General features: G+C 35.9%; 1 protein-coding gene and 1 long non-coding RNA gene across 17 annotated transcripts in view; one reads left to right on the top strand and one right to left on the bottom strand.

Annotated features, from left to right (window-relative positions):
* HDAC9 (histone deacetylase 9) overlaps positions 1-12,088 on the top strand; it is a 999,599-nt gene that overhangs the window by 437,795 nt on the left and 549,716 nt on the right. The gene's annotated exons all lie outside the window — the stretch shown is intronic.
* Positions 1-12,088, bottom strand: part of LOC309665930 — a 104,586-nt gene that overhangs the window by 68,727 nt on the left and 23,771 nt on the right. For all 8 annotated transcript variants that reach the window (XR_014266772.1, XR_014266773.1, XR_014266774.1 and 5 more), the window contains exon 2: positions 1,744-1,791. This is a non-coding gene — a long non-coding RNA (uncharacterized lncRNA). The remainder of the gene's footprint in view (positions 1-1,743; positions 1,792-12,088) is intronic.

The following is a 12,088-nucleotide window of genomic DNA, read 5'->3' as shown; positions in this document are numbered from 1 at the left end:
AGTTTCCCCGTGTATGTGCTTGTGCCTTCAGGGAGCTGTGCGGATGGAAGATGAAGCTTGTCAACTTTATCAATTTCTGTTTGTTAAAAGAGCAGACTCTCCAGGCGATGGCACATACTTGTAATTGTTGCTTTTCATATTTATTCCCTACAGCTAGTTCCTAAAGCTTGGGGGACTTTTTGTTTTGGTTCTCTTCTGAGTGCTTCCATCTAAATTGGCTTAAAGTTCTCCCTCACATCTTCTGTGTTCCTATGTGCACTTAATCGTAATTATAGATCACCACCTAGATTTCCATGATAAGAATGCGGCATAAAGCAGCATTTACTTGTTAGCGCTAGAATGGAAAGAAATATTCCACAGGTTGGCATAATGTCTGTTTTAGTATTGAACACCTTCTCATCTCTGGATCTATGTTTGAAGCAAGTTTTCTTAAACCTTGGTTACTTAGGACGATTTTAAGGTCCTTCTGTTGACCCCAATTTTTCAATGAATCCGAATAAAATATCAATTTTGTGTAATTTGGTGTGTTTACAGTTAAGTAACAGGACTTACATTAATTAGTAGTGCCTGCTTATCGAAAGCAAACGTACCAGAATTTCATTATGGTTTATTATATCTTTGTGGCTGTAAAGTTGACAAAAACTTGCGGAGGGGTCAGCCGGCATGTCTCTGATGGTACTGGTCACTTAGCATTTTATTTTTTAAATATCCACCAACTCTATGAAAATTACTATTTTAGATGTGTTTTCAGTACTACACTTTTTCCTTTTAGTCCTTACCTCTGTGTTACAAGTTTACTATTGCTTTCACGTGGTAGAAACAAAGCTGTGCCTTTCAAGCAGATACTGTCTGCTGGCATTGAACCTTGCTACAGGTGTTTGCAAGCTTCACTGTTTCTCAGCGTCTTTGATAATCATACATAAATTTACTCCAATTTCAGTTGAGATTGTCATTTTCCTGACATTTAATAATTTTTATACAAAGCAACAGTATTTTCAAGCAGGGAAGCGCTTGAGACTGTCTGTGCTATTGTCAGTTTTACAGGAAGCAACATTTAAGCACCAGCTGTTAAACGAAAAGTGATGTCAATTGACATCAACTCCCAAACCTGTCTGATAATAAATAAGGAAACTCCAAGTTCTATTTATTTTTAAAATTTGAAACATAAAAACATTTGCATTCTTCCCACCATGTCCTGTAACATTTGATTTTGTTTAATATATTATTATATGCCCTTAAATTTAATTCCCCTAGTTTTTATTGTATACTTCTGAGACAGTGGCTCTCAAAGGTGGCCTCACCAGGAGTATTTTACAAAATACCGATGTCTGGGTCCACCCCTAGAGTTTCTGATTTAAATGGTATTAGAAACATCCTGGACATTGGGATTTTAAAAATCCTGAGCAATTCTAATATGCAGCGAACTTTGGGTATCACTGATACAGGGGAAGGGGGAGGAGATGGTGATGCTGGTGACCTGTATCAATAGGGTTTGCCCTTTACCTTAATTCCTAAATTAGGGGTGTGCTTGTCCACATTTAGCTACAAATCTTGTTCAACTGGCTTTTGGACCAGTGGCAGGGATGTGATTGATAGGCTTAGAAATGGATGGAGTCTTTGGATCTGAAAGAGAAAAAGATATATTGTAGCAGTGCAGGGTGGAGGGGGCACTGCTCCAGGAGTGGAAAGCTCTGTTCCAGCTAGAGCTCTGCTGCTAACCAGTTGTGGAACTGGTTTACTCACCTGTAAACTGAAGAATAATGATGTCCTCCTGCTTACCTCTTGGCATTTCTGTGAAGTTCAAAGGTAACGTGTCATTAACGTGTGCACTCACTGTTATTATTGCTATTTTTAATGAATGAACCTGGGTTTCTAGCTCTTCAATACCAACGTTTATCTTGCTGAATGAGCCAGAGGAGCTAGATTGCATGTCACATGGGGAATGACTTTTAGTTTTGATAAATTTTCTTTAGTTATCTTATAAATCAGCTTTTTGTTTTGTTTTTCCCTGCTCTGATAAGAATTAAATTATTTCCTTGGGCAAATGGTGACTTTAAATCAGAGTAGCATGGGTATGTGTGTGTTTTCTGTGAAATGTCTTCTTAATAGTCAAAGGCAAAGACGCTGCAGAATATGTAATTGAACAGTGAGACCCCAACAGCAGATTTCTTGAGATTAATTGTTTAAAAAGCTTTGTTTTGTTGTTAGTCGTTGCTTTAGAGTTCCCATTTGTTTTTCTAGTTGTATTGGATACTATGCATTAAGCTAGATGACTTTTTTCTTCAGAGCTCTTTATATACTATTAAATTGCAAGTGTTTTATATGGTTCCATTTTTTTTTCCTAATACTGACCCAGCCAGGCTAGACATCTAAAGTAGAATTAGGTTCTACAATGTAGTCTGTTAATATCTTTTTAATAGAAAGCTTTGTAATATTGAATCTCGGAATTTGGTACGAGTGACACATTTTGCCAGGTCAGTCTCCGCTTTTGTGGCTTGTGTGGGCCAATATAAGTGATACCTGGCAGAAGCTGAAGCATGTGCAAACATTGACTCAGGTCACTCAGCAGTAGCTGGCAGAATTCGGGGTGTTCTGTTGCCAGGCATGTTGCTTAATGCGTTGGACAGCAGAGCTTTCCAGACAATATTGGAATGATTATTATGAAAGAATTTCCTAGAGTTTGTACAGCATCAGTGTAAAATACGTTTACAATAAGGAAAAGTCGTGTTTTCACTATGCATTCTTATTTTTGGGTACAAAAGAAAAACATTTAAATCTAAATTCTGAATTTCTTTTAAGGAAAATGTTTCTTCACCCTTTCAGAATCCTTTTATCTCCGTGGTGTGTATTGTCGAGGGAAAAGGAACATTTTAGATTCAGTAGTCATTTATGTCTACTTGGAAAGCAGAATCTAATTATGAAAATGTAAGTCTGTGAAATGCTCCTGTCATGTCAAGAATCACTTCTGGTATTCCCCATAATTACTATTTTTGCTGTTCTCTAACTCAGGTTATCTTCACTTACAGGCTGTTATCAATTGAAATATTTGATACGTAGCAATCAAAAAGCTAGATATAAGTAGGCCCATTGAGAATGGGGACAAGAATGAGTATTTTTTTTCCCTGTGGGTGACACAGGTGGCATAATTGTTGCTATGTGCTTTAAGTAAGAAAATTCAATAAAACCCCTCACAAGAATATAATAAGCCCAAATTCTGAATTTAAAATGGTGAGTTTTGATTTTGGAGATGAGAAATTTGGAAATGTATGACATAATGTCTCACCACAGATAGATGATGAAGTGACCCTAAAATAGTATAAGCCAGCAACCCACCCCCAACCCCATACACAATACTCAGCACTGACTGAGCGAAGAAAATATGACCTAATGCAACATATCTCAGAAACTGGTAGTCAAGGGAAAAAGGGAAGCAGGGATCTTTGATCAGAACAGAGAGACTTAACAGGGCCTGAATCCTGTTCCTCCTTAGAATTTTACTGACAAGAGGACAACTTCCTGAAAATTCTCACTAACGTTCCCGTATCTGGAGAGAAGCAGACTGAGTGGATATCCTCAGCTTTTGGTGGCGGTGGTGTTTTTTCTTGTAACTGAGGAATAGTAGAAAGGATTCTGGAAGAGAAACTGGTGAAATGGAGGAAGGTGAACAAACGCTGCATCTCCGGAGAAATGAAGACTTCAGAACAACACTCTAAATTGGAAAAATGACCCATAGCTCTTTGCAATGAAATACCCTTCCCCAGCTAATCTTATAGATCCCACCAAGAAAAAAGAAAATCGACTTCACTGAATCCATGGAATTGTCTAATAACTGCTCCCCACAAATAGAGCACCTTAATAGGAAAATAAATTCCATAAAGTAAGAGCTCAGAGATGAGATGATATTGATAAAACAGTAGAATGGGATGAAAAGGATATTTTAGGTCTAGGGAAACAAATTTAGAATGAAAACATGATAATTATAGAACAGAAATACTCATTAGAAATAGCGGGAAACAATAGGCACCAGTGACAATCTTTACCAACAAAGGGGAAAGGCTGGAGACAGAGGGAATGAAAAAGGAAAATGGATTAAAGCAATTGGAGAGAAGTCCATAATAAGAAAGACAAAAACAATGTAATGAAAAGATTATTTATGTCCTTGAAGTTGATATTCCAAAACGTTGAAATAGAAGATCACTTTGTAAAAATGAAGAAAGATTATTTCACTGAAAAGGAAATAAGAAAAAGAAATCTGCAGATTGAAAGAACTCCCGTCTTTTAGGAAAATTTGCTGCAAGTGCTCAGCACAGAGACATAGCCTAACTGGGCTATTGAATTTCAAATGATAAATAATTCCTCAGGGGTTCAGGCAGGTAAGGCAAAGATCTACGGTGGGGGAGAGGGGGGAGGAAGGGAATGTGTGAAACTCTAGAAGGCTTATCAAACTTATCCAGCACTCAGTGCCAGAAGATAATGGAGAAAAATCTCTGAAGCTGAAAAAGAAGTACAACACAGTGTTCCACCCGGGGCAGATGTTATTAAAGTATAGAGAAAATAGGTAGGCAAGTTCGACATTCTCAAACATGACCTAGACTGCTTGACAGGGAAATCCACTCTATGAAAAAATGAGCTTGAAACAAAAGCAAAAAATGAAATCCAGTCGGAAGTACAGAAAGCATAGTAAGGTTAATGGGGCAAAAATTGAATCCTTTTTAAACAACTATGAGATTGTGCTTGTAGGAGAGAAAGCAAATTTTATGAAGTAGGGCAATGAAAAAATATTCATAAAGCTCTCATCCATATGAGGCACTGGGGAGAGGTGAAATGCAAGGATGTGTGAAAGTGCTAATATCATCTCCTTTCTGAGCAGGGACAGACTCCCTGCTGCTTAAAATAGAAACACGTGGTTAAAAAGATCTAAATACTGATTTCTTTTTAGTAGTGTCTTCATTTAATCTTAGAGATATCTTTTTGGAAATAGTACCTCATATAGGAAGGAAGCATTTAGTATGTTTATAGTCCCTTCAGTTACAGTTTTTCATTATTAAATTCATTTAAATTTAACGTTTTTTAAATAAAAGTAACTTTGGTGATATCTCATTTTATGAGTATATTTTATTTATCAATATCCCAGAATAATTCATATATAAATAGAAGGAAATCAGGAAAAACTGTGTGTGGTGGTGGTCGAGGAGGTGGTCGGGGGGGAGCTTTGGTTTCCATTGTCATGAGTTTTTGCCTTGTGTATGAATTTTTATAATATGCATATATTTTCTAAAGTGTTTCTTACACACCCACACATGAAGCTACTATGCCACAATACTAACAGTGATTAACTGTAAGTAGTAGGTATATAAGCTAGGTTGTCTCCCATCGCGAGTAACAGAAAATCGTATTCGAAGTAACAATGACAAGGGAGTTTATCATTTAGTGAAATACCATGGTACTCAGGCAGCACCAGGGTGGTCAGTAATATCAACAGGTTCTTCAAACTGTTCTCTGCTGGCCTGAGAGTTTGTATCGTCCTAAGTCTGTTTCCTCCAATAGTCTTGGATTGATTGTAGCAGTTCCAGGCATTGTCTACATGCACGGTAAATTCCAGAGACATAGATGAGAAAACTTTGCTTCCTTGGATGTTTTCTTAAGGAAGGAAGTTTTTTACCCAAAATTTCTCTAGCAGGTTTTCCTTCATAACTCATTGACCAAAAGAGCATCACCTGCCCATATATTAGCAAGTCATTGAAAAGAAGAATGAGACCCCTATGATAGCTCCTTAGGACCATGACTGAGCCAGGGAGGGTGGAGGCTACAGCTAATAATCTAGTTTCTATAAAGAAGAAGAAAGGGTGAGCAGAATAGATGTTGGCTAGGCACCACAGTATTTGCTACAGTGTTTGTTGGTGGTTGGAATTTTCTTCTTTGTAATTTTCTTTAGTTTGTAATTTCTCAAAATACAAATAAGTGAAGGAAGTGGGCTATGTAATTTCTCTTTCAGTTGAATTGTGTTACTTCATTTTCATGAAGACATGCATCCATTTAAACACCAATAAAAATTTTTAATAGTATTGAATAGAAATTAATTGTGGAAGAAGACTGGATGCCTCTAGGTTGCAAGTCATTTTTTTAGAAAGGCGGAAAATCAACATTGTGGACTGGTGCATTACAAGCATTTATTAGAAATTTGAGTAAAATATTCATTTCTTGTTGGCTTTGAGGGGTACAGAAAACATTAACAGAAATTTATCTAATAATATGTAAACTTTTCGGTATATTAAGGAGGGTTTTCTTTAAAATATTCAGAATACAATTTCTTTGTCAGTATGTTGTTACAGTTATTACATTTTCAGAGTAATGAACAATTTTAACAATCTGGGATGGTAACTACATTTTAACATTTTTTTTTCCTGAATTGGAATACTTTGAAAACAATTTAATTGGAATAAAATCCCATGAAAATGACTTTTAAAACAAGCCTTCTTTAGATGAAATTCAAAGATATTTTGGCATGTGTTTCAAAACAGTGTGTCAGTGCCATGGTCTATCCCATTCTTCAAAGGAAGTTGAGGTGCTAGTGGTTATTAGCTTGGGAGGCGAAATGCCCTTACAACGGACAGTTTTCCCTTTTGTAATCTTGGGAGATTGACATTTGGGATATGAAAGAACAAGAAAATACCTTGTTCCCACTAGTTCCATTCTTCTTCCACTAAGTCAGTTGCACAAAACAAATTTAATTTAAACAAGTGTTTTTACAATACTAAACGAGTATACTTTTAAGTGTTATCAGAGAACATTTTGTTTAGGTGCTTCATGAATACAAAACTAAGTCATTCTTATGTTTTATAAAAATATCAGTTCTATTCATTATTTCCATGTTAAATTTTCCATAGTGATGGGCCTTTTATATACGGTGTTTTAAAAATACCCAGTAATTAAATCCAATGAAAACTACATTTAAGGAAGAAGGAAATTTACCAAACCACAGAGTGTAACTAGTCATTTACTTATGATTAAACTCTTTGCATGTTGATAAGGTTGGAAATACCCCAGAACTTCACTTTTTTGCTTCTTCCCCTCATGGTCTACCACTTGTGTTTGAGATGTTCAATTCGTAATTTATATTCAGTATTGACACAATTGTAGCCATGTGGATGTCATTTTCAATTATTCGAGGTAAGTTTTGGTGGATGGCTAAGGCACGACATTTCCAAACTCGGTTAAAATATGAGAATGCCATGTAGTTTTTTCAAAATTTGAAATTAAAAGCAAGCAAAAAAAGAAACCTGGGAAAATTTCACTGAATTTCCATTAAATTACATTGTGGCCTGGGAGTTCTTGCTTTAGTAGAAACATGTTTACCCAGAAAGTTTTCAGGGAACTCCACATGGGGTGAACTAGAAAAGCTCTTGGTGAATTGAACTCGATTTTAAGTTTTATTTGTGGTGATGTTTTTTGAATCTGCTTACAAATAGAATTCAAGTATGTATTTTGAGTCTGTGATTTTATATCAGGAACTACTCATTTTAGATTAGAAATAACAATTATCAGTATTAGTTAACATTTTTGTGGTTTTTCTGCCACATTCCACTCTGATCCAGTTGTTTAGTCTCAGTTTAGGAAGTCAGTGATTGGACCTATATATTCTCACCTTTTTTTAAAAAAATCATTGTCATTCTTATTATTGATATAATGAGCTAATGTTTCAAAGCTTATTTGTACCAGGCATTGTTTTATCATTTAATACTCTTCACAGCTGGAAGAGGTATACAGTAGTTGTAGCATATTTTGCAGATGAGGACATAGTTTCAGTGAACTTACTGATGGTTGATCATCATGGCTAGGAGCTGGCAGGGTCAGGTATGAACTTATGCTTGTTTACCATGTCCCTGCCACTTTTTCTCAAAGAGAAAAATATTTAGCATAGGATAATGTTTTTCACGTCTGTTTGGTGCTAAAAATGTGGAGTCAGCTGTACTTGTAGACAAACATCTGGGTACACTTCTTAGTCCTGGGAGGTTTACAGCACACATAAGCAAATCTGTTGAAAGGTTTTCTGGAACAGCCTTACTTCACAGTTCCAGAGCTTGATAATTAAATTGGAGTAAGTTAACAAGATTCCGAGCTGAGACCAACTTAAGGCAACCTCCAGAATTCCATGAGATTGATAATACATGGAGTAATGAGCAGACACTGTGGACAGAACCAATATTCCCAATGCAGTTTGCCATTGCTCACAGTAACATCTCACAAAGCATAAAGGTAAAGTTTATACCACTTCAAAAGAACATGATTATTAATGTATTTTAGCTGGAGAAAGTTTTTTTTTCAAATGTTAGCTCCGTGGGGCTCAGTTTCTTTCAACCAAAGTATTTGAATTATACCCACCCTGGTCTTTACCTAGAAATGGGGGCAAGGAGAGGTTAGTAAAGTTTGCGTCTCCACTCAAGTCCTGCTTTCAACATGCAATGTCAGAGTTTTGAGCCAAGGAATGATCTAACAAAATTTAGATTCTGCCTATTTTGAATATATATTGGTCCAATTTGGGTCCAATTTGGACATTTTGGGTGAAAATTGGATGGAAGTGTCCAATTTGATATTACATTTTTCTTTATCTTGAGTTAAATTTTATTTCTTTGGATGAATATTGTATGTTCTATAGGTGGCTTATGCATAAAATTCACCAATTAGATGCTAATCCAGATATTCAAGACCCAACTCTTTGGTTTCCATCAACTGATTTTTATAATTCTATTTGCTCTGAGGAGCTCAAGCCATCTTTATTAATCAATACATTGTAAAAGCATTATTGATTGTCATATTAATGACCAACATAATTTATTGCCTTCCTAAGGGAAAGAAGCTTTCAGAAGATCATTAAATACATTAAAATCTGCAAATGCCCACATGTCTGTGGCTCTCTTTAGCAGGCTGACTCCTTTGGGTCAGTTATTCTTAGCTCCGTATTTCTATCTTATGGCATCGCAGGTCTAAGATTAGCTTGTTAGGCGTTATCATGCCATCTGAGTTACCTCCTAATATAACTCTACACTGGAATGATTATTTATAGAAAGAGCATTCTGTCATTTTTGGGTTATTTCTAGTAGTTTAAATAAAGAAGAATAACATTCAAGTGAAACCACAGATTCCTTCCTGCTGCCAAAACAACATGATAACTGTCTGCTTAAGGGGCAATAATGTTTAAATGTGTGCTTAGGGTGATTGCAGAATTCTTTTTATCACTGCCACTCTGACAGAGAGGGGAGGCCTTCGGATAGTGATGTATAATGCTTATGGAAAGGCAGAGAGGCAGCCTTGATGCTTTCTGTCACAGAGCACAGAAGACTCTGGTTGATGATGACAACATGAGACACTCAGGGTTTATTTTTAGAAACAGACATTGCTAAGCTCTCTGTTTGGTGTTAATATGGCTCATAAACAGGGCTCCTTGCTGTTGACCCTTCCAGTGAAAATGGCATTTTATACACCCATACACACACGCGCAACCTTTTTTTTTCTTTTTTTACTTTGCAAGAATGACTCTGTTATTAAGAAAAATATTAGAAATTTTTAAAGCTAGTAAGTCTAAATTCTATTAAATTCCTCTAGTAGATATAGATTATTTTTAAAATCCCATGAAGATTGGGTTTAAGAGATGGTTTATGAAAGACAATTGCATGTTTTAAGTACAGTGAATATACAGGTTGGCTATAAGGTGTGGAAAAATAGGTGAATATGCATCCTAAATGACTTTTAATAATACATTACAATGCCTGTAAAATATATCATCTGTGCTTCTGGTTTTATTGTGGCAATATATAAAATAAAGCTATAAAAGATTATAATTACGATGCATTCATGTAAGTTACTGATTTTAAATAGATGAAATAAAATCTTAATATATTTTTTTAAAAGTTGATACAAGCCTCTGTTAGTTGTTTTCGTATACCTAACTCTTGATGAGCCCAACAGATTTCATGTACAGTAAAATGTACAGTTTCACATTTGAGAACTATTATCTTACTTAAACTGTGCACTTAATTCAGAATTTAGTAATTGATATTTTGCTTTAAAATTAGAATTGTTATTTTAATCTGTTAAATTTACATTTCGTGTTTCCTGATTATTAACTCATCATTAGATGATGAAAATGTTAAAGTGGTATGTTTCATATTACACCTTAGTCAAAATGCTTTAGAATGAATAATTTAGAGCTCTGTAGGAATATTCATAATTTTGTTACCAATTATTTACTGAAAAAACATATTATCTTTTTAAAAGATAAATATTTTTGTGCTTGTGCTCAATATAAGGAATCCACTGATCATTAAGAATTTGCAAAATGATGGACAAAAACAGGAAACACACAGCAATTCAAGTGTATTCTCAAAGAAGCCAAGATGTAAATAAATTCAGAGGGTGGAAGTAGAAGCAATTATAGGAACCAGTTGCATCCCAACCACTCTTAATTAGCAGGTTGAAGGTTTGGGGAAGGTGATGTAATTGTTTGAAGCTTTGGAAGCTGAGGCAAAACAGTCATTCATCTGTCCATCTTTTCACTCAAAAATATTTGAGAGTCATCCATGAGCCAGGTACTGTTCTAGGAATAGAGGCTCTACCTATGAAATAGGACAAGGAGGCACATGGTAGACTGTTCAATTGAATGATGGATGGATAAGGCTACTTTAGATAGTAATCAGTACTAAGGGAAAACAAAATAGAAAAATGGGGTAGAAAGTGACTGGTAGCAGGGGTGGTATTAGCTATGGTAGTCAAGTAAAGCCTTTTGAGGATGCTAAGATATGAAGAACATCTTCCCAATGAAAGTAGATTTTCCATCAACACTGCATTTGGGCTAAGCCAAATAGAATGAAAGCACAGTTAGAAAAGAACAGAAAATGTTATGGAGCTGTTAGCTTCCACTTGCCTTATGTGAAGAATGGGGGAACTTTTATCAGCATGTCAATGAGAAAGCCCCAGGGAAAGGCTTTTGTCTATGATTCTCTCTAGTTTCCAAAGAGACTGTTGAATCAGCTGAGCTCTTCCTAGGATTAATGCTGTTGACTGGAAATTAAGGACCTTGTAGAACTCCTTACCTTTGCTCCTTCCTAAAGATTCATCTTTGCCTCTATTCAAACTCTTACCTCAACTGTGCTGAAACTTCTTACCCAGGCAGTATGAACCCTCCTAGTAGTTTAGTGAGTAATTCCTCTTCCCTGGGGGCCAAAAAGAAGGGGAACAATATGTCCTCATAGGGAAGAAGAGAAGTCTGAGAACATTTTCTCATGAACACAATATTGCACTTTTTTTAAGGGGTATAAAATACAGTATAAATTACAGTATTTATTGAGCGCCTACAGTATGCCAGGTACTTAATTCAGGGAAATCATGGGTCAAATAGCAACCTTGTTAGGTGGCTGTAGAACTGTAACTTACAAACAAAATGTTTGGAATACATAATCTTCCTTGTGTTGGCTAGTGAATAGATTTGTGACAAATTGTTGCAATAGTTGAGCAAGGAAGTACTTCATGGAGGTGATAGACCTATTTTTCAAAAAGAAGAAACAGCAGTGTGCTGGGAGCTGTTTTCCCCTCATGTTCTGCTCTCTCATGGATAGGGAACAATGATGGTTACACATAGTAGAATGCACAAACATTTTTGAGGGACTGACACATTATCTCACATGCTTGATGCCTCATGGGGTTTTCCCTCAACATTCCAATTGGTCTAAGTCAAATGGAATGAAAGCACAATTAGAATAGAGCAGGAAGTGTTCTGAGGCTATTTTAAACTCCACTGACATGCCTTGTGGAAGGGATGGGGAAACCTTTATTAGTGGGTAGGTGAGAGAGCCAGGGGAAGGCTGTCAGCTACAATTTTTCTCTAGCCTCAAGAAGACTGGGACTGAGCCAGACTCCTGGCCAACATGCTTTGTTGGATTCACAGTGTAGCTGTGAAAAATAGTTAACAGCTACCTTCTTTTTTTTCTCCAAAGATTGTCGTATTTAATCAATATTTATTGAGTACTTGACAGCTATATTTTTAAGCTAGATTTCTTGTTTATCTCTTATTATTGTTTATATATTTAATCAG

This window comes from Balaenoptera physalus (assembly GCF_965194825.1).
Source record: "Balaenoptera physalus genome assembly, chromosome: 8".
NCBI lineage: Eukaryota > Metazoa > Chordata > Mammalia > Artiodactyla > Balaenopteridae > Balaenoptera > Balaenoptera physalus.
Note: the sequence above shows the minus strand (reverse complement) of the source record. Positions and strands in the feature narration are given on the sequence as shown.